At 44.6% G+C, this 21525-nt stretch overlaps 1 protein-coding gene across 5 annotated transcripts in view; it reads right to left on the reverse strand.

The window, feature by feature from the left end:
- The window catches only part of GHR (growth hormone receptor), a 104613-nt gene that overhangs the window by 60760 nt on the left and 22328 nt on the right, over positions 1 to 21525 (reverse strand). The window contains exon 1 of one of the 5 annotated variants that reach the window (XM_081929776.1): positions 3536 to 3773. The exons of the other annotated variants lie outside the window; for them this stretch is intronic. The gene's annotated coding sequence lies outside the window, so the exon portion shown is untranslated. Of the gene's footprint in view, positions 1 to 3535; positions 3774 to 21525 lie in introns of those variants that run through there. 5 annotated transcript variants of the gene reach the window in all.

Consider the following 21525-nt stretch of genomic DNA (forward strand, 5'->3'; position numbering starts at 1 on the left):
GTCTACTTTGTACAGTTTTAAAATGTATCTGTTGCTATTTTCCGTGCTGTTTTTATTGCATTACGTACATCGTCTTGAGACATGTGTGTCTCAAGGCATGTGATTAATTGATTGACCTCTCTGCAAACAAATCAGGATAAATGCTCAATAAACAGGTTGTCTGGAAGCAACTTGAGGCACTGTGCTACACTTCTCGAAAGCTTAACAGTTCCTTGTACCTCACTAGGGAATTGGTAGAATCCTTGGAAGAAGCCACACAAGTCATCTGTTCTTTTCTTTCCCTGACCCACCTCATACTTTTTCTGGTTTGCAATTCTGTTTAAAGGTGTAGGAACCCTGGTCCTCTTTTGGCCAGCGCACTGTATTTTATGCTACCTCCCTTTTAGGAAAGGCTCATTTTTAAAGGGGAAAATTGGCCTGCATGTTAAAAGGATCTACATAATAAAACAAGGAATGGGCTCCAGAATATTATTATTTTTCTCCGGGAGAGGCTGCAGAGATCCTTGGGCCTGTCAGGGAAAGGGTTTATTTACACCCTAGGCGTGTCTGAGTACTGGCTGGGCCAAAGCAGCTCAGCTGTGCCTGGGACTGGCGCCGTGCCTGGGCTGGACTCCAGCCAGGGGCACAGCTAAAGCCTGAAGAAGCAAAGCTTGAAGTCTCACTTAAGACGCACAATCTCGGTGCAGGGCTGCCAACCCCCGAAATAAAGAAATGAAAATGCCAGTGCCCAGGCAAAAGCTGGAGTGGAGCCTACTGGAAATGCTTTGTCCATATGAGGCAAGGATGAGGATCATCATCACCACCATCATCATCACCACCATCACCACCACCACCACCATCATCATCATCACCATCATCCCAGAGACTCACCTTCCTTTATGGAGGCTTCCAGGTGCCATTTGTGGTGGGCAGGACCAGAGACGAAAGTGGGTGGAGCAATGGATGAGACTTGTATCTTCAAGGACACATTCCAGCCAGGCAAAAGCCCCCCATGAGGGTACAGAGCATAGCTGTCAACTTTTCCCTTTTCTTGCAAGGAATCCTATTCGGAATAAGGGAATTTCGCTTTTAAAAAAGGGAAACGTTGACAGCTATGGTACAGAGTTAGTGCCGCAGCTGACCAAAGCCAGTTAATAGGTTTGGCTCCTGGTTCCTCTTTGCTGCAGGCCCTCTTTTCCTTCTCTCTCAAAACAGCGCTAGGACCATCTTGGGAGAGAGAGCTGCCCACCCAAGAATGATCCTGCCAGGCTCCTCCTAGTTGCTGCCATTGCTTGCCAATCAATCAACTCCCCCCCTCTTTTGGCAGGGTCCTGTTTGGCCTTGAGCAATGTCTAAAGGCTCAGCAACCTTGGTTTTGCACACTGACTCACTCCTGCACCAGTTAAAGCCCAGGGTTAGCTCTCTTCAAGACCTTTCCTCCCGCAATATGAACCATAACTAGAGGTCCACCAGAATTTCTTCCTTGCCTGCCTTTTGGTTGTCTCTTGGCTCTCACACAGAAGGCAGAGCAGCAGAGCTGCAGGAGGAGGGGAGAATTTTCTCTGGCAGGGAACATCAATGGCTGTTCCTACTGGGGCATTTCTAAAGAACCTCTTTTCCTCTTGTGGGAGCGCATGGGTCCTTCACATCAGATGCTATGGTGACCAATTGCCCATCCCTAGTGAAGGCTGATGAGTGAGTAGTTCTGTCTTCAGGCAGAGATAAGGATGAGGCACGCCTTTGGTCCCTTACAATTAAATAACTCTACATCATCATAAACTTTTACTGCAGTAGCCTAAAACATCTAATACATTCAACAGTCACTAAATATATTGTAAAACCACATCCAGATCTACTAATATTCTTCGTTGCATAGAATAAAAGGCAGATCTCATATAAAATGTACAAACTAAATCCGCGAATCCCCTTTGCACTTTACCTCTAGTTCTTTTGCCCTAATTTCCTAGCTGCCAAGGCATGGAGAGCTATTTTCTAAGTTACAAAGTCATTGACCGCTCAGCAGCCATTTCAACCTCTCCCAGCTTTGGTTAAATTGATTTCCTTCACGAACAGAGGTTTTATAAAATGATTTCTTCCTTCTGTATGTAGTGGACATTGCATGTGTCTTCTACATAGGGTTGCTCATACCTCATAGGGTATTTTAAACGCTACAACAGCAAACTCCATTGGTTAGTGCTGACAGGACTGTAAACAAAACAGGATACAAAAAGGTGGCATCATCAGGCTTGAGGTTTGCCCAAACACCAGTTCAGGTGGGAACAGGGTCTTCTCATGCCCAGTGACACTTCTAATCCACAAGCCAGAACTGCTCCTACTAGTAAGTGGTTCACATCCATTTCCCCCTCCTGACAAAGCATTCAGTCGTTCACACAATGCAATTTCAGATGAAAGACTGGGAATGGAGAAAGAGAAGACTTTCATTAGTTCTGGATGAGAGCTAAGTGTTCTGTTGCTTTTTCCTTCTATTTATAGATTCTATTAATAGATTTTGGGAGCTAGCCAAACCCCATACGTCTAGTGTTGATACTGAGATATATGACAACTCTGCCCCCATCTATATCACTCTTAATCACTGGATTACTTACTAATTACCCTTGATAGTCAACTGCAGTCCCATCTCTCTCTCTCTCTCTCTCTCTCTCTCTCTCTCTCTCTCTCTCTCTCTCTACACGAGTGATCTTGTGCACTACAGCTGATGACCAAGCAAGTCAGGTGGTGTTTAACCAATCCAGAAGCATTTGCCCACATTGGGCAGGCGATTCCTGCATTGCAGGGGGTTGGACTAGATGACCCTTGGGATCCCTTCCAACTCTATGACACATCTATGTCTTATTTCTGCACACAGGTATCTTAAGGAATCCCCAAAGAGCCTTTTAAAGCCCTTTGATGGGTTGTTGGAATAGCTCAGTCATTAGAGCATGAGACTCTTAATCTCAGGGCTGTGGGTTCGGGCCCCATTTTTGAAGCGGCACTAAACAACCCTACAGGGTCCCTTCTAATTCTACAATTCTATGTTTCTATTCTATGATGATCAGGGACACGGGTGGCACTGTGGGTTAAACCACAGAGCCTAGGACTTGCTGATCAGAAGGTTGGCGGTTCAAATCCCCGTGACAGGGTGAGCTCCCGTTGCTCGGTCCCTGCTCCTGCCAACCTAGCAGTTCGAAAGCACGTAGCAAGTTTACCTTCCCTCCGGCAGGGAGGTAAATGGCATTTCCGTGTGCTGCTCTGGTTCGCCAGAAGTGGCTTAGTCATGCTGGCCACATGACCTGGAAGCTGTACGCCGGCTCCCTCAGCCAATAAAGCGAGATGAGCACCACAACCCCAGAGTCGGTCACGACTGGACCTAATGGTCAGGGGTCCCTTTACCCTTTACTTATTCTACGATGGTTTTGAAAAAAGGATTCAACGAATTCAAAGGGGGGATAGATCTCTTAGAGGCTATTTGGTATGATAGATAAATGAACCTCCATAGTCAGAAGCAGTTTACCTCTTGAGTACTAGATACTGGAGACAAACACCAGGCAGCTCTCACCTTAATGTCCAGCTTGCAAACGTGCCCAGAAGCATCAGCTTGGCTGCTTCAAAAAACCAAAACAAAACCCAAGCCTGGAATTCTGGATGTGACGGAACTTTGCTCCAAGCCAGCAAGGGAATTCTTGTTTTCTTTTGCACTCTCTGTTGTTCTCCAGCGAGTCTCAAGCAGGACGGGGGGCCGCCTCCAATACAAATAAGGACCATAAGGAATCCTTGCCACCTACGGGAGGGCCACTGAAATGGGCGCACGCAACAGCGACAGTTTCTGTGAAGCAAGAAATTCTCACCCTGCCACTTGAATGACCTTTCAAGTACGCAGTTTATTGAACACAGCCTGCAATCAGAGCCTCGCTTTCCAGGAAGAACCAGGCACTGCAGATGTCAGCTTCAATAACAGCCCCAGCTGAACCTCACATGATCTGATAACATTCTGTCACTACCAGAAGCTGCTGTGATGGAGCTAGGTAGCTTTTGCGAAACCCGATAAGGAAACACACCACGGAGGAGCTCTCAAATACTTCTTCGGAGGATGAGATGACACGGGCAACAAGGAGACCATTTCTCCTTTCAGCTGAGCCACACACACAAAGGCCTCAACTGCAAAGCCATATTTCTTCGTGTACAGGTTGCCTTTTCTATATCTGTTCTGTCCCCCCAATTATATACTATTAAACTCCTCAGTGGCCTCTTCCTCAGACTCACAGGGACCTCCTGCTTTACATATTGTGTGTTGTCAGCAACCACTCTAGGGAATCACAATTTGAGTGGGTGAAGAAGAGATGCAGAGCATGATCTGAAGTAGCTGAAAGTGTTAAAGGCGCCCAGACCCGTTTAGCTGGAATGCCTTAGAGCCAGGCTTGCATGCACTGAACAATTAAAGGTGTACAGTAGACCCACCACTTTTGCGAGGGTTCGGCTCTGGGGGTCCACGCACAAAGGTGAAAATTGTGCAAAGTCAGGAGCCCCCTGAATTGCCATCCTGCGAGGCGGAGGGCTTGCTTACCGGGGTCTGGGAAAACTACAGTGGTGCCTCAGGTTAAGTACTTAATTCGTTCCAGAGGTCTGTTCTTAACCTGAAACTGTTCTTAACCTGAAGCACCACTTTAGCTAATGGGGCCTCCTGCTGCTGCCATGCCGCCGGAGCCCGATTTCTGCTCTTATCCTGAAGCAAAGTTCTTAACCTGAAGTTAGCGGAGTCTGTAACCTGAAGCGTATTTAACCTGAAGCGTATGTAACCCGAGGTACCACTGTACGAAGATGGCATAGAAATACTGTTAGTAAATAAATGAAAACTCTGCCAAAAAACGGAGCAGCTTTTTCAGCATAATTGCCGACACTAGATTTATAACAATCCCGTTTTAAGAGCTTCCCAGTTCCTGTGTTTTGCTTTACTAATAAATACAGATTGCTGTAGAAAAGAGCAGCGAAAATGATCAACAGGAAGGAACGACTCCCCTTTGAGGATAGCTTGCACTACTTGGGACTTTTTAGTTTAGAGAAAAGGAAAGTACCATGCATGGGATGAAGAAAATGGACAGGGGAAACTTATTCTCCCTCACTTATAATGCTAGAATTTGTGTACTGTACATCCAATGAAATCTGAATGTTGGAAGATTCGGGATGAATAAAAAAAGTACCCAGCACATAATTAAGCTATGGAACTCCCCGCCACAGTAGATGGGCTGCTGGCCTGATCCAGCAGGCTCTTCTTATACTCTTACATTTCTTATTTTGTTTTAAAGAATGGTCTTTGACTATTTCATAACCCCCAAATTAATGCATCCTTTCGATTTCCATGTAAACAGAAAGAGCTACTATGTTCTGTGTAGAACAGGATGCATCTTTGCCGGGCAATTAAGTGCAGCTTAATGAATGCACTGATTAACAGGCCCCTGGATGTCTGCAAACCAGCGAGCCAGCAGAGTCTGGTGAATAGTTTGCGTTGAACAAATCCTGGCTCGGCTGCAGACGGAGGCCGTAAGAGCATGAGAACTACCGCGCTGGATCATATCGCGGAGTAAGGATTTCTGACTCATTTTGCCACCACCGGTTTTGCACACTGTGGAACCTGCGTGCCACTTGCAGTCATAAAAAACGTAAGCAGAGCCTGCCGGACCAGCACCTTGTTCTCACAGTGACCACCCAGATAGGAAACACTGAAGCAGAATACCTCTTGTGCTTCCGAGCAACTGGTATTCAGAAGCATTTACTGCCTCCAATCATGAAGACAGAGCATAACAATCACGGCTAGTGGCAATTGGTAGCTTTATCCTCCATGAATTTGTCCAATCCTATTTTAAGGCCATTCAGGTTGGTGGCCCCATCACTGCGTCCTGCAGGAGGGAGTTCCATAGTTTAACTATGAGCTGTGTGAAGAAGTACTTTATTTTAATCTGTCCAGAATCTTCAAACATTCAGCAACAGTCAAAAGGCAGAGCAAAAGGCAGGGCGGGGGAAACTCTGCCAAAATAGTGGGCCAGCAACTCAGTTTGGTAGAGCATGAGATGCTAAATCTCAGGGTCGTGGGTTTGAGCCTCACGCTGGGCAAAAAGATTCCTGTACTGCAGGGGGTTGGACTAGATCAGGGGTCAGGAAACTTTTTCAGTAGGGGGCCGGTCCACTGACCCTCAGACCTTGTGGGGGGGCTTGACTATACTTTTTTTTGGGGGGGGGGAGATGAACGAATTCCTAGGCCCCACAAATAACCCAGAGATGCATTTTAAATAAAAGCACACATTCTACTCATGTAAAAACACCAGGCAGGCCCCACAAATAAGCCAGAGATGCATTTTAAATACAGTGGTACCTCAGGTTAAGTACCGGTACTTAATTCATTCCGGAGGTCCATTCTTAACCTGAAACTGTTCTTAACCTGAAGCACCACTTTAGCTAATGGGGCCTCCCACTGCTGTTGCATGATTTCTGTTCTCATCCTGAAGCAAAATTTTTAACCCGAGGTACTATTTCTGGGTTAGTGGAGTCTGTAACCTGAAGCTTATGTAACCCGAGGTACCACTGTATAATGGCACATTCTACACATGTAAAAACACACCAATTCCCAGACCATCTGTGGGCCGGATTTAGAAGGAGACTGGGCCGGATCCGGCCCCTGGGCCTTAGTTTGCCTACCCATGGACTAGATGGTCCTTGTGGTCCCTTCCAACCCTACAATTCTGTGATTCTATAACATACAATCAGCCATGTGTACCTTAAGCTAGAAGGCAGACTAATGATCTAGCATGACCAGTTACTGCCAGAATCTGATTAAGAGTCACAGCTCAGTGCTTGGTGTCTTCTGCCCTCATCTAAAGTATGCAGCAGTAGAGCCTGAAGCTGGGTAGACAACTTGGTCCTCTCTCTAGCTGCTGCCAGCATTCCTGACCATCTGCCACACTGTCAGGGACAATGTAAGTCAAACAACATGTAGAGAGTAACCCCCCTTAAGGCTGCTCCTGGGCTGAATGATGGGAAGTGGCAGTTACAAACTTGGCAGATGTGCAGATCGATTTTTGAGGAATATGCTTTGCATTCAAAAGGTCCATGTTCCATCTCCTGTGTCTCCAGATAGACTATTAGAAACCGTTGTCTGAAAGCACAGACTGCCAATGCCCATCACTGTTGGCAATACAGAGTGAGATGGACCAATGTGCTAAATCACTCAGTAAAAGACAGCTCCCTATGTTCCTTTTGGTTGGGGGGGGGGGAGTTGAGTCCCGATGAACTCAAGGGATCTTACCTTGGAGTAAACGTAATTAAGATACACTAAGTCAAATAAAGAAAAGGCTGCGGGTGACATAATAAAACTACTTTGCATATTATACTTTAAAAAAAAACAAGAACAAAAAGAGTTCATTTCATTCTACAGTGGTCAATTGATTTTTTATAAATGTTTCACAGCCAGGAAACTTGCAGGCGTGTGATGATCTCATTTATTGCCCGAGGAGTTAATTTCTGCAACCGTAAACCGATTAGGGATGGTGAGGTGTCTTGGCACAATTGATTTTCTGAATAAATTCAACAGCAGCATGAACCTTGGAGAGCCAACCTTGGAACCAACCAGTAAAATACAAACATATCTCCCTCTCTTTCTCTTAAAACCCTGTTACTTTGGTTTAATGAAGGTATGGTAAGCTTAAATGCTGACAGGCAAACTTTTATTCAGCATTTATTCTGATTTGTTTGCACAAAGCTCATTTAGAGGTTAGATTATGTATGGTCTTTACTGAGCATTCTCCTGATTTGCTTAGAGGAAGGTTCATTCACAACAACCATCCATCCAGAATTGTTTACAGGTCTTCCCTCTAATCATTTGCTCATCTCACAGTTTTTGATGCGTTTCCCCATCATTGCAAAAGTCTGGGTTTTTGTTGTGCTGGAGCAAGGCAAGAGCTTTAATTCACTTGAAATGCACAAACTTAAAAATCTGGTATGAGCTTCAATCCCTGCAGCAAAATGCTGATCATCTGGAGTCACACTTAAGAAGGGGCTTCAAGAGATTTATTCACAAATTCTATTTTAGATCCCACTCTGCTTTTAACAAGCACTGGGCAGGAACCACTGCTCCTTGAAAAACTCAAGTCTTGCGTTGGCTCAAGCCCATGTCAGGTTCTGAGGGATCAAGTAATATCCAAAGCAACACGTTGACCAAGTACAACAATGCAATGTCAATATAAACTCTTTATATGATCTATACAGAACATTGAGCAGTATGAAATATATTATATGCACTCTCTGCAAAACCAAATCAACAGAAATCTTATAAATCTCTGAAAGTCACAAAATATGCACTCTTGATGGATTCTCTTGAAAACATAGAACCAAATGAAAGTCTTATAAGTCTCTGAAAGTCTTTGTAGACTACGCAAGTCTCTGAAAGAAGCAGTGGGTCAGATTCCTATCTGGTGAAAACAAGCCGTAAAGCTTTGTTTTATGACGTCCAACACTGCCGAAGTAGTCCGCAAACAGACATAGTGAACAGTGATTCCGGATATACCCACTGTTTCGTGGAATTCTTCTTCAGCACAGCAGAAGGATACAGGAATGCTTCATAAACCCATCTATATGGTGAATGGAATTGTATAACAATTGCTATGGAGTAGTGGTCATAAAGTTATCTGAAGCATGTCAGGTGGACAGTCAAGTGGTCTGCCACCCTGCTGCACTGGCCAAAGGAAAGGACATACAGAGCCTCCCATCTAGACTTGTCTTCACAACCTGGTGCACTCCAGAGGTTTTGGACTACAATTCCCATCAGCCTCAACCTGCTGCCTTATTCTCCTTTGGCTCATCTAGTTCAGTACTAACCCCATTGACTATCAATGGTTCTCAAAGGTTTCAGGCAGGGATCATTTCTGGTCCAGCCTGAAGATGCTAGGGATTTATAACAAGGGACACTGAGCCCGGAATAGTCTACTACTGGGCTCTTTCTCTAACATATGAATTGGTCCAAAACAGGCCTATTTGGGGTTTTCAAAATGGAGATGTGAAGGCCTGGGGGGGGGGGGAAAATCTGTTTGCCCCCCAGTTTTTGGTTCCCCCCTCCAAAAAAAAGCCTTCACATCTCTAGAAGAATATCCAGATTTGCTGGGTTTCATTTATTGGAGAGAAAGGAATGTCTGGTAAAACAAAACAAAACCAAAAACCAAAACCACCAGTCTAGGAACTCCTGCTTGGGGCCAATGGCACATCAAAGAAACCAGAGTCCATCACTGTGCTTCTCAAATTACCCTTTCAGGAAAAGGAAATGCAGTTGATTCCTTGCCAATCAGGCAAATCTGCTTTGTGCCTGCAGGATTATTGTTTCATGCTGTCCCATGAAAATCTTATTTATAGAAAGAAGGCTTTGAATGGTCACAGATGGTTTACACTCACTGAGCTTAAGGTTCATTTGTACTACAGAAAAAGACAGTCGTGCTTGGCAGAGGCTATCGTCGCTGATTGGGTTGATAGGGCAAATATTCAATTTGCTTCCCGCCGCAGAAACTTTATTAAATTGGCTCTGCCTTTTCTCCCCACTCCCTGCTGCATGAAATACACACAGATGATTATATAATCACTTTGGTAAGCTTAATGCCGTGCAATGCTCAAGACAGTTGCTATGTCTGCTATAGTTTCATACTAGGACAACCCATGGCTTTGAGTAAGGCATTTGGATTGATCTTTTGTGTGTCAGGGGCCTCTCTAGACCAGTATTTATTGTGGGTGCATTCTGTAAGTGTTCTTGACTTGACAATAGAGCCAGTGTGGTGTAGTGATTAAGAGTGGTAGACTCATAATCTGGGGAACCAGGTTCGCTTCTCTGCTCCTCCACATGCAGCTGCTGGGTGACCTTGGGCTGAAGTCTCTCAGCCCCATTAACCTCACAGAGTGTTTGTTGTGGGGGAGGAAGGGAAAGGAGAATGTTAGCCGCTTTGAGGCTCCTTAGGGTAGTGATAAAGCGGGATATCAAATCCAAACTCTTCTTCTCTTCTTCTTCAGTGGACCTCACACAGAGGAGGCACACGAAGAAGGGCCTCAGAAGATAATCCCGGGGTCTGAGTAGGTTCATATGGGGAAAGGTGGTTCTTGAGGTATTGTGGTCCTGAGCTGCTTAAGGCTTTAGAGGTCAAAACCAGCACTTTGAATTGGGGCCAGAAACTAATTGGCAGCCAATGCAGCCAGCCTAGTATCGGTATAATATGCTCAAGCCATCATGCCCCAGTGTACTAGCTGAGGTTTCCAAACTATCTTCGGAGGCAGCTCTACGTGTTGCAGTTATCTAACCTCGAGGTTACCAGAGCACAGACAACAGTAGTTAGGCTGCCTCTGTCCAAGTAAGGGCGCAGCTGTGGCACCAGCCGAAGCTGATGGAAGACACTCAATCTGTGCCACCGAGGCCACCTGAGTTGTCTCATTAACCTCAGAGAGCGGTTTGAGGATGAAGCGCTAAGCATTTTTTTCTGAATAATTCTTCCAGAGCCTGCTTCAGTCTCCATAAACATCACCATCTGTTTCAGGGCAACGTGGTTGGGCCACGGAAAATGCAGCTTTTCATTACGCTGGCATGCAAGACAGTCAGTGCTTTTGAGCGAGTCTCCCCCCGCTTCTCTCCCTCCTAGAGCCGACTTTAAATACTGGGTCTCAGTATTTCTTAAGCATACACTTTTTCTGTATCTCACAAGGTAAACACAGAAGAAGCATTAATTTAAAGGCTGAGCGATGCTCATCTACAGCCCATTACATCTCTGCCAATGTAGACTTATTTGCTCTCCTCATCTGTTTAAATTATGAAAATAAAGTAACAGCATTCTAAATGAACTCAAGGAAGCACCTTTCCTCAGGCAGGGTGAGTTAATCTGCTATATCTTTTTTACAACCAGATTTTGAATGTTTAAAGAACATTATACATACACACTTCATTCCTTTTTTCATTTTTATAGTAATAACAGTTTTACAGTGCTGCAGATAATTTATAGTGGTATGCAAAATGTTCAGTAAGTAATACCAAAGAGATTTAACACTTAAAGTAGCCTCGTTTATGCAAAAGTTTGGACGCTAAGCCAAGTAAATGATAATGCTCAGTATCCTTGCATTTAGGCCGGAGGACCAGAGGTTTTGAATTATTTTCCCTAGATTGTTATAAATTCTTTATTTGGTTGCAAACTAATAGCAACCGGTATGCTTTTTCAAGATATACATGGATTTCAAAATAGAAAGCTGTAATTAAATCAATCCAAAATTTGGGGTATATAAAAAAACTCAGAACAAAATGCTCAGCTTGAATTTTGACGTTGCAAACAAGCAAAATATTATCAAGTTTAGTGTATGTGTGTTTCAGCAGGGGGGTTATTGACAAATCAAGCAACAGTTACGGGAAAAAACCCCAACAACAACAACAACAACAACCCCTTTACATAGACCATTTAGCATTTAACAATTCCAAGATCTGCCATCACAGCCATTACACAATATGCAGAATAAGATAATTGCTAACAATTTTCTTTTCTAAAAATAATGTTCTGTTTATGACTTCAAATTCTCCTTGTTATTCAAGCACAAACATCAAAATATACGCAAGACAAAGTGGGAATTTATAACAAGCACCAAAAAGGAAAATCTGTACTGTTAGCTAACACGTGTGCAGCCATTACAGCTGCAATCCTATGCACATTTGCCTGGGTGTAAGTCACACTGACTTCAGCCAGGATTACTTCTGAGCAGACAAGCATCAGACTGCATTGTTAATCAGCAGCAAAGTTTCAGCAGACAACACAGTAGAGGGCAGGGCTTCTTCACCATTGATAGCGCGGAGAATTCCTGCAGGTATAAGATTGAATGGCAATAGCTTGTGTAATAGGTAACCACGCAGAAAAGGGTTTTACAAGACCATGCATAAATAATACCTAGCATTTATGTTTGCATTTTAGAGGAAGGGCCATAGCTTTGCGTGCAGAAGGTCGCAGGTTCCATATCCAGCTTCTCCAAGGAGGCTTGGGAGAAAACCCAACAAAACAACACTACAAACTGGCTTATAGTAGAAAACCAAATTTACTAGAATAGAGATAGACTTGTAACCATTCAAGCAACAAACATACTAAGGTGCCATGTGCAAAACAAAGCCTGGAGATACTGCAAACATGGAGTGGATAAATGTACAACTGTATCTTAACAATTACACATGCAATAAATGTTATACAGACTGGATAAATGAACCGTTCAACAAGTAGCGCAAGTCCAATCACAGAACGGCAACCCCGTGCCGCCACAATGGCCATGTCACTTGTTAAGATACAGTTGTACATTTATCCACTACATGTTTACAGTATCTCTAGGCTTTGTTTTGCACATGGCACCTTAGTATGTTTGTTGCTTGAATGGTTACAAGTCTATCTCTATTCTAGTAAATTTGGTTTTATACTTATAAGCCAGTTTGTGGTGTTGTTGTTTTGTTGCATTATTATTACTGTCACCACATTTGATACTTTGTGTATATACTTGGGAGAAAACCCATCCTGAAAACCCAGAGAGCTACTGGCAGCCAGTGTAGACCAGTGTTAGGAACTCAGACATATAAGCCAGTCAGGGCCCCTTAAACCTAGGTTACGGTTGCCACAACAGAATGTCTAGCTGCCATTTCCCCCCAATGAAATTTGTAGTAGTACAGTGGTACCTCGGTTTATGAACTTAATCCGTTCTGGAAATCCGTTCTTAAACCAAACCGTTCAGAGGTGCACTTTCCCTAATAAGGCCTCCTGCTGCCGGTGCCCTTCCACCGTTCGACTTCCGCTCTTGGTCTGAGGTAAAGTTCGCAAACTGGGACACTACTTCTGGTTTTGTGGAGTTCAAAAACCGAATCGTTCATAAACAGGACTGTTCTTAAACCGAGGTACCACTGTAGTAGCAGTTGTCGTTATTCATTTTGTTTCTATAACGTTACATATTTTAAAGGGGGGGGGAAATCTTAGTGGTTTACAACACATGAAAACATCAAATACAACAATCCAGAATAAAACAAATTCAAGCTTCAAGGAAAACAGTTCAGATCCTCCTCTAAGTGACATTTTGCTTTCCCCATATTTCTCTACCTACTTAATTTATAGAGCTGCCCCATAGCAGAAGTAGTCTGTGAGTGTCAGCCAGGACCTGGGCGATCAGGGTTTAAATCCCCACTCAGTCATGAAGCTCACTGGGTGACCTTGGGCCAGTCACAGCCTCTTAAACCACCTCACAGGGTCGTTGTCAGGATTAACTGAGGAGGAGAGTGAACCATGTATTCCTTGCAGAAAAAGGGTAGGTCAGAAACGCAATAAATAAGCTCTTCTGCTGACCTGCTTAAGAAAGCTGAAGGGGCCAGCCAGATGGAGATGTCTGTCACCAACCTAGCATCCAGAGATCTCCACGTGGTCGCAATTGGACCCTTACCAGTTGCAAAATGCGCCTGGCAAATTTCTAACATTGCTGTAGACCATACTGAGCTAGACAGACAATTGGTCTGACTTGGTAAAAGACAGTTTCTTCTTATGTTTCTATATATAGTGCTTTCGAGTGCTGCAGCAACTTCTTATCAGTAATTCTTACAACAGCCCTATAAGGTGAATATCATAACTTAAACACACACACACACACACACACACACACACACAGTGGGTCTTCCTTCTCAGTAAGCGTGAACAGGGCTGTGTTGCAAATGTTCAAAACACAGAACTGGTTGAAGGTACACAGCCAAGACAACAACAAACGAAAAACGGTGCAGTGAGATGAGCTGGCCTCCTATGGAGAGAGTTAAAAGCTGACCTTTAAAAGCTCAATCATAAATGACCGAAAGCCATGTGTGTTTTTCCCCCCTTGTAGAAAATAAGCTGCAGCAACATCTCATTTCTTTCCCTACTATATTGCTGACAAATCCAATTAACTCCCACAGGCAATAGCTTGAAACACATTATAAAGCTGTTAGATGGAGCAAAAACACCATTGATTCAAGAGAAAGTGTAGGAGTCAATGGAAAGCGTCATTAAGAATCCCAATCACCGTCTTCAAGATCAAACAACTAAAGTGCATCTTTAAGGAGGAAGATGCGCAAGCCGGGTATGTATTGTTCTGACTGGTGAATGAGCCTAGAGATTGGCGTCTTCTGATTGGCACCATAGTATGAGAAAGGCAGCTTGAGCGTCTACCCACACAAGATTTATTCATTTTGATTTTTTGCACTTAAAGGGCTTTTGTAGCAAAGCCAGGGACTTATTGAAGAAATTTATCTCCTCCCCTACAAGTGCTTTAACACTACTCAGAGTAGGCTACCACAATTAAAAGACAGCATTCCCACAAGAAAGCAACAATACAAAAGAAGCCAATATTTTAAAAAATGAACTGGACACCACTGATAAAAGCCCCTGGCCAAAGGATTTGTAATATATAACTTCATATCCGCAGGAACAGCAGAAAGCAGCGTGGGAGGCTGTGCTGTGCTGTGGAAAACTTTCCAAGATGATTTCTCCAGTGCTTTAAACTTTTCCAATGCTTTTGTTTTCTGTCTATTTCATAAATGCATTGCTGACAATGAAAAGATACCAATTGCAGATACAATATTAGGCAGGCCTGGCAGCTTCGAAGTTCTGAGCTTTGTTTACCAAAGGTCACCTCCAGACTCTCTGCATTTTGCAGAAGGGATGAATGTCCGTACTGGGATATTTAGGTTTGCACAATTAAAGTGGGTTAAAGCACACCTTGGGACGCAGGTGGCGCTGTGGGTTAAAGCCTCAGCGCCTAGGACTTGCCGATTGAAAGGTCGGCGGTTCGAATCCCTGCGGCGGGGTGCGCTCCCGCTGCTCGGTCCCAGCGCCTGCCAACCTAGCAGTTCGAAAGCACCTCCGGGTGCAAGTAGATAAATAGGGACCGCTTACCAGCGGGAAGGTAAACGGCGTTTCCGTGTGCGGCTCTGGCTCGCCAGAGCAGCGATGTCACGCTGGCCACGTGACCCGGAAGTGTCTCCGGACAGCGCTGGCCCCTGGCCTCTTAAGTGAGATGGGCGCACAACCCCAGGGTCTGTCAAGACTGGCCCGTACGGGCAGGGGTACCTTTACCTTTACCTTTAAAGCACACCTTAGCACACCATCAAACCCACTTTAAAGAAAGAAATGGACTTTTTTTCAGTTAGGGAAGTGATGGGGAAACACGTAGAGAAGTGTGAGGTGAACCAATTACTAACAGAAAGACGTGCAAACTACCCACAAGCGAATGTTCCTCGTTACATAACCTTCCCACAAACAAATCAGAATGAATGCTCAATAAGGACTTGATAAAATCTACCCTTTGGATAAGCTTTGTGCAAGCAAATCTATCTCAATAAGCAAATCATCTGGAACCTCCCAAAATTCAACTAAAATATGCATGCTAAATTTGATAATTCTCTAGGGCAACAGTTTTCCAGTGCAAAGTGCCGATTTCCCAAGGCTGGTTTGTATAGTGTAATTTGCATAGGAAAATGGAATTTCCAATTCACCACTTTCTGGAAAACCCACCTCTTGGGTGGGAGGAGGACAGGTAAGATTTGCACATTAGGATTAGGAAATCTACTAACAATAACATAACAACAAACACACATGCAATGAACGCATCGGTGGAACTTATTTTAACACACCTAGAAATTGTTCCATAGGACTGGAAATTTCATTTCTTACATAAATATCTGCAGGAGCACCACTGGTTGTTCCCTGGCCTCGCGTGGCTCACCTGACAACATGACAAAGCTGAGCCTTAGTGTCACTGGCCCCCTATTGTGGAATACTCTGCCAACGGAGATTCAGCAGGCACCTTTTGTTTTAGCTTCTAAATGCCTTTTGGAAACTATTCTATTCTGCCTGGCCTATGCAGGCAATTAATTGTTAAGTGGCACTGTGGGTTAAGCCACAGAGCCTAGGACTTGCCGATCAGAAGGTCGGTGGTTCGAATCCCCGCGACGGGCTGAGCTCCCATGGCTTGGTCCCTGCTCCTGCTAACCTAGCAGTTCGAAAGCATGTCAAAGTGCAAGTAGATAAATAGGTAGCACTCTGGTGAGAAGGTAAACAGCGTTTCCGTGCGCTGCTCTGGTTCACCAAAAGCGGCTTAGTCATGCTGGCCACATGACCCGGAAGCTGTACACTGGCTCCCTCAGCCAATAAAGCGAGATGAGCCCCGCAACCCCAGAGTCGGCCACGACTGGACCTAATGGTCTTGGATCCCTGTACCTTTACCTTTAATGTATGATTTTAGTTTTTAAAATGGCTTTTACTGCACGGTTTTATGTCTTATTGTAAGACACACAGATATTTTTCTATGAAACAGCAGTACATCAAAAAATTTAAAATAAAATAAACAGAGATAATTGAAAATCCAAGTCGGGGAGCAAATGCCGCCTTGATTTCAAGCAACTGGAGACTAAGATCTGCTCTCTGGTCCACTCCAGTTGGAAAATGGACGGGGCAGGAGTCATGTTGCACTCCATCAGTGGCAAAACACAGGTGCTACCCAATAGATATCTGTAACACTGAAGCAACTGGATTCTAGATAGCACTCCAGATTCCAATGGCCCTGCTACTTGGCCTATTAGCTCCATTTGCCCAATGAACAATATAGGGCATTGAACTGGGGGCAAATCTGAAATCCCCCCTAAGGAAACTTTTCCTTGAATGCCTCCGGCATAACCCACAAGCACCCACTCTGCATCTGTTGTGATGTAAGAAGGCTGACTGGAAGGACCTTGAGCCTTGGGAACCATCCCAAGCCTTTAGGGATACAGCTGGTTTGAATGCTTCAAGTGAGTAAACACATAATCGGATTGCCACTGGTGGAGAGTGTAGCGCAGTGACTGATTCATCTCGCGTAAGATGACACGGTTTCCACAACAGCTACTGGATCACACCTCCTGTATGTCTGTGGAACTGTGGTACTATTTGCGCACAGACGCAAATTCACCTGACCAGTTGCAGAGGCTGGGAGCCCTCTCTTTAGATGGCAATGTGTGCAAAATGGAATAAGCCAGTACTGCTGCATTCTGCTTATTCCGTCGATCGTACCACAGGCCCGGATCCAGCGTTCTCTGACCGCCAGTGCACAGGCTATTGCACCAGTGTACGGGCTAAAATAATAGTCGCGCAATATGAAACCCAATGCTGCCAGTTGTGTAACAGGAAGTATCAGAGCTACAGCAATCTGATGCACAACCAGCCATGGGAGCCATGCTGCTTTCCGGCGCTTCCTCTTGCACAAACAACTAGTACACTACTAAGTGTACTGTATCTGGCTACAGATAGAGGCTCTCCCTGGAGACTTTGGCCTTCATTGTCCACTCTGGTTCCTTAATAGCCCAGGGACTGACATCAAATTCAGTCACTTAGCCCTTTTTCAACAGATCCCAGGATTATAGGAAGTTGAGGTGTTTCACTGATTATAGCCCAGGAAGGTGCTTAATCTGATCCTGGAACCTGGGCAGGAAGAGGCTTGCCTACAAAAAACACAACAATAATGCCTGGTAATTAATAGGCTCTGTGGCTGTTTAAGCCCCTCTTCCAACAGAAGTCTCATTACTGCAATTTTGTGCTGCAATTTGTCACGTAGTGGGTAGTGTAAGCCAGTACTGTACTTGTCCTCCCAAGATCAATTAAGCCAATTGGTCACTTGAAAACACAAAAGATATCTCTTCTTGAAATATACTCAGAGTCGAGCGTGGATTTCATGCTCTTTATTCAGCTCATAGTGGTGAGGAGGAATGGAAGTTCCCCCAGAATGTCTGCTTTATATGCATTATTTACACAATGGGCCCCACGTGATTGGCTAATTCCGGGATTCACCTGTAGGCCAATCAGGTTGTGGATTCACTTCCACCTGGAGCTGGATTGGGTGGCTCCTGTGGACCAATCAGACTGCTGCATTCTGGATCCTATTGTTCTAGGACCAATCAGACTGCTGCATTCTGGATCCTATTGTTCTAGGACCAATCAGACTGCTGCATTCTGGATCCTATTCAACTCAGTACATAACACTTCTCCTTGCCTCCATCCCGCTTTCTCTCTCTTAGCATCAACTGAGCTTGGTGCTCTGACTGTATCTTTCTCAAAAGCGTTTCCAAGTCTACAATAAACCAGAACTGCGCACAGTACCCAAAGTGCAGTAGAACCATGCATTCGTAAAAGGGCATTCATTTTCAATTCCTCACCTAATGATCTCTATGATAGAATTAACCTGCTACAATGCCAAGGTCTCATTCCTGGTCAATACTGCCAGTTCAGGTCCTATGATCATATATGTAAAAATAAGGGGTGAGGGTGTTTGGAACATTTTACATGTGCTTACATGTATGGTGCACACACCATACATTTAAAGCATATTCCCTCCTCCCAAAGAATTATGGGAACTGAAGTTTAAGGGTGTTGGGAATTGCAGCTCTGGGAGGTATAAACTACAGTTCCTTTTTATTTTTTGAGGGGTGGAATGTGCATGATATATCTGCATCCTAACTTAATTTGCCATTTTACTGCCCATTCCCTTAGTTTGCAAAGATCCTTTCCAAGATCCTCAGAATCCCCCTTTTTTGCTTTAATCATCTTGAAAATTTGGATACCATTTGATAATTCATAAATGCAGCAGAGGTGTTGCATGCTGGTAGAAATAAACTCCACTCCATTAATGAGCTGTTGCATTCTGTAACAGTGGCAGCTTTTGGACCAGCTATAAGGGCAGGCCCCACATAAAGTGCACTGCAGTAATCCAATACGCAACATTGGATTGTGCAATAACCTTCCCCTGGAACAAGGTCACAGGCCTGGCTCACCCAGGCAGGAAAATGAGGTGACAAGAGTGGCTTGTGCTATTTGAGAATGCCAATGAGGGGGGCAGAGTTAGAGCCATTTTTGAATGGGCCTCAACGTACCACAGAGTACCTGCTTTTGCTATATGCCCAGAAGAATAACATCAACAGTGCAAAATCTACTTCCAAGGCTAAGCAGGTCTGCCCCTGAGAGTTACCTCAATGAGATACTGCCTGTGAACTATATGTTAAACTGCTGTGAAGTCTTTGGAGAAAGAGCAGGAGGATAAGCGTGGTAAATTCGGGTAAATAATAGGCGCTTAGAGCTGCCAGCCTTTCAGCCTGCCCCTGTGACTACATATCTAACAGCAGCATGGTACACAATATTAGCAGGCAATAATGCTGTGAAAAGCATACCCTGCTAATCTGTGCCAGTCATGTCCCAGGGCATGGTGCAAAGATACAGGAGATCACCACCTTGTTGGAGCTAAGCAAGCCTTGCAGACCCTCCCAGTGTCCCTATTTTCCAGGGACAGTCTCAGATTTACCGTGTCTGATTTACAGTGCCGTCCCAGTGTCTGATTTGATCCTAGAAAGTCCCACTTTTCCTTAAAGTAAAGGTAAAGGGACCCCTGACCATCAGGTCCAGTCATGACCGACTCTGGGGTTGCAGCGCTCATCTCGCTTTATTGGCCGAGGTAGCCGGCGTACAGCTTCCGGGTCATGTGGCCAGCATGACTAAGCCACTTCTGGCGAACCAGAGCAGAGCATGAAAACGCCGTTTACCTTCCCGCCGGAGCGGTACCTATTTATCTACTTGCACTTTGACATGCTTTCGAAGTGTTAGATGGACAGGAGCAGGGACTGAGCAACGCGAGCTCACTCCGTCACAGGGATTCGAACTGCCGACCTTCTGATCAGCAAGTCCTAGGCTCTGTGGTTTAACCCACAGCTCCACCCACGTCCCCACTTTTCCTTTGGACATCCCTATTTTCATCGGAGAAATGTTGGACGGTTTGGCCTGGATGTCTGGTCAGTGCCAAGTTGAGTGAACACCTATGGGTTCCATGATGGAAGAAAGATAGATGTAAGGGGGGAAAGATATAAGATGTTGCTTTTAAAGGCATAACAGCTGGTCAGCCCAGTCTTTGTCAACTGGCAACCAAAGCACAAGGGAAGCTTTTTAATCGCAGGGCAATTCGGCTCTGAACATTTCTTGCAGGGAAGTTCAAACAGAACATAAAAACTCCTTTCCTCATTTTCCCACCTCCCAACATACACCCCTATCTACGAATGACTGCCTTTTACTGAGATAATTTTCTTATTAAGTGGCTCACGCTGCTGTGCCTTTAGCAAGCGACTTCCCTAGCTGGGCAACAGCTGCAGCACAGCACACGATATTCAGACTGTTTGAGGAATAATTAACACATGCTTCAAGGCTACTTCTACAACCAAAATGCCGAAGAGCCAGAGAAGGAACTGACAGAGGAGAGCAGAAGGTACAGAGAAACACCACGGGTGGCAAGCGAGGGAAGGGAAGGAAGATCATAAATAAGGAGTAAATAAAGATTGCAAAGAGAGAGACGAAAATCAGGTTGGGAGGCAAATGTTGAAGGCACTTTCTGTTCCAAATACAGAGAAGAAACCGCTGGCATGGTTAGATGTGAGGTTTATTCTATGGGCTGTTTGCATTCGGTGTTTTTAGAAATGTTCTAGCTACAATGGCTTTGCTCTATCTCCAGAAGAACAGCTGCTTGGAATCACGAGTGAGGAAAGGGCTGTTGCATCCAGGTTATGCCAGCGCTCGAAACTCCCATTGTTCTAGGCACATTTTGCAACAAGGAATTTCATTAGTGCCAGCAGTTTCTGAGTTCTGAGCGCAGTACTGCACCTAAGATTTCAGATTAAAACTGCAGGGTGGAGGGAAAGGAGGACTTTTTTCTGCCTCTCGACTTCCAGCCACCTTCTGAAGACTGGAGAAGAGACCCTCTTAAGAATATTAGGGGGTGGGCAGGTGGAGCGTGGCTTTGTTTTTTGTTGTCTTCAGATGAGGACTAGAACTTGTGAAAAATGAATGTAAGATTTTCGCTGCAGTTCATTCATTTTCAATTTTGTATTCTTGTTATAAAAAAGTGTGCCTAGACATTCCATTGTTGTGCCCATAATCTAAGTTTAAGGTGTCATTTAGCTCCTAGCTTCCATATCTCAGTTTCTAACACTAGGTCCTGCTTGTGGGGTTCCCAGAGGCAAGAGAACAAGATCGGGGTTTCCCAAACTTGGGTCCCGATGTGTTTGTTGGACTACAACTCCCATCATCCCTAACCACAGGTCTTGCTAGCTAGGGATGATGGGAGTTGTAGTCGTACAACAGCTGAAGACCCAAGTTTGGGAAACATAGCAGGCCTCTTCTTGTGCTCCAATTCCACCCTTTTTTAAAAAGCGAATTTGCACGGAGCCATGGTCGGTTTCACACAAATAACTCCCCAAGTCCCAGCTCATTGCAAACATTATCTATTGCACTTGGCACTTTATGTTACCGAATGTCATCCTCCTTGCATACCGTTTAGTAGTATATTGTGACTAGTTATGGCGACAGCGTGTAACTGGATTCTCTGGTATCCTTGTATTTATAGTGTGGACAGGCCATTACTTGCAGAGCATCAACAACCTTGCTATTTCTGTATGGTATGTTCCCTTCTGCCACACAGACCAACAACCCCCCCCTCGAA

Source organism: Podarcis melisellensis, assembly GCF_964234715.1.
Source record: "Podarcis melisellensis genome assembly, chromosome: 11".
Classification (NCBI taxonomy): Eukaryota; Metazoa; Chordata; class Lepidosauria; order Squamata; family Lacertidae; genus Podarcis; species Podarcis melisellensis.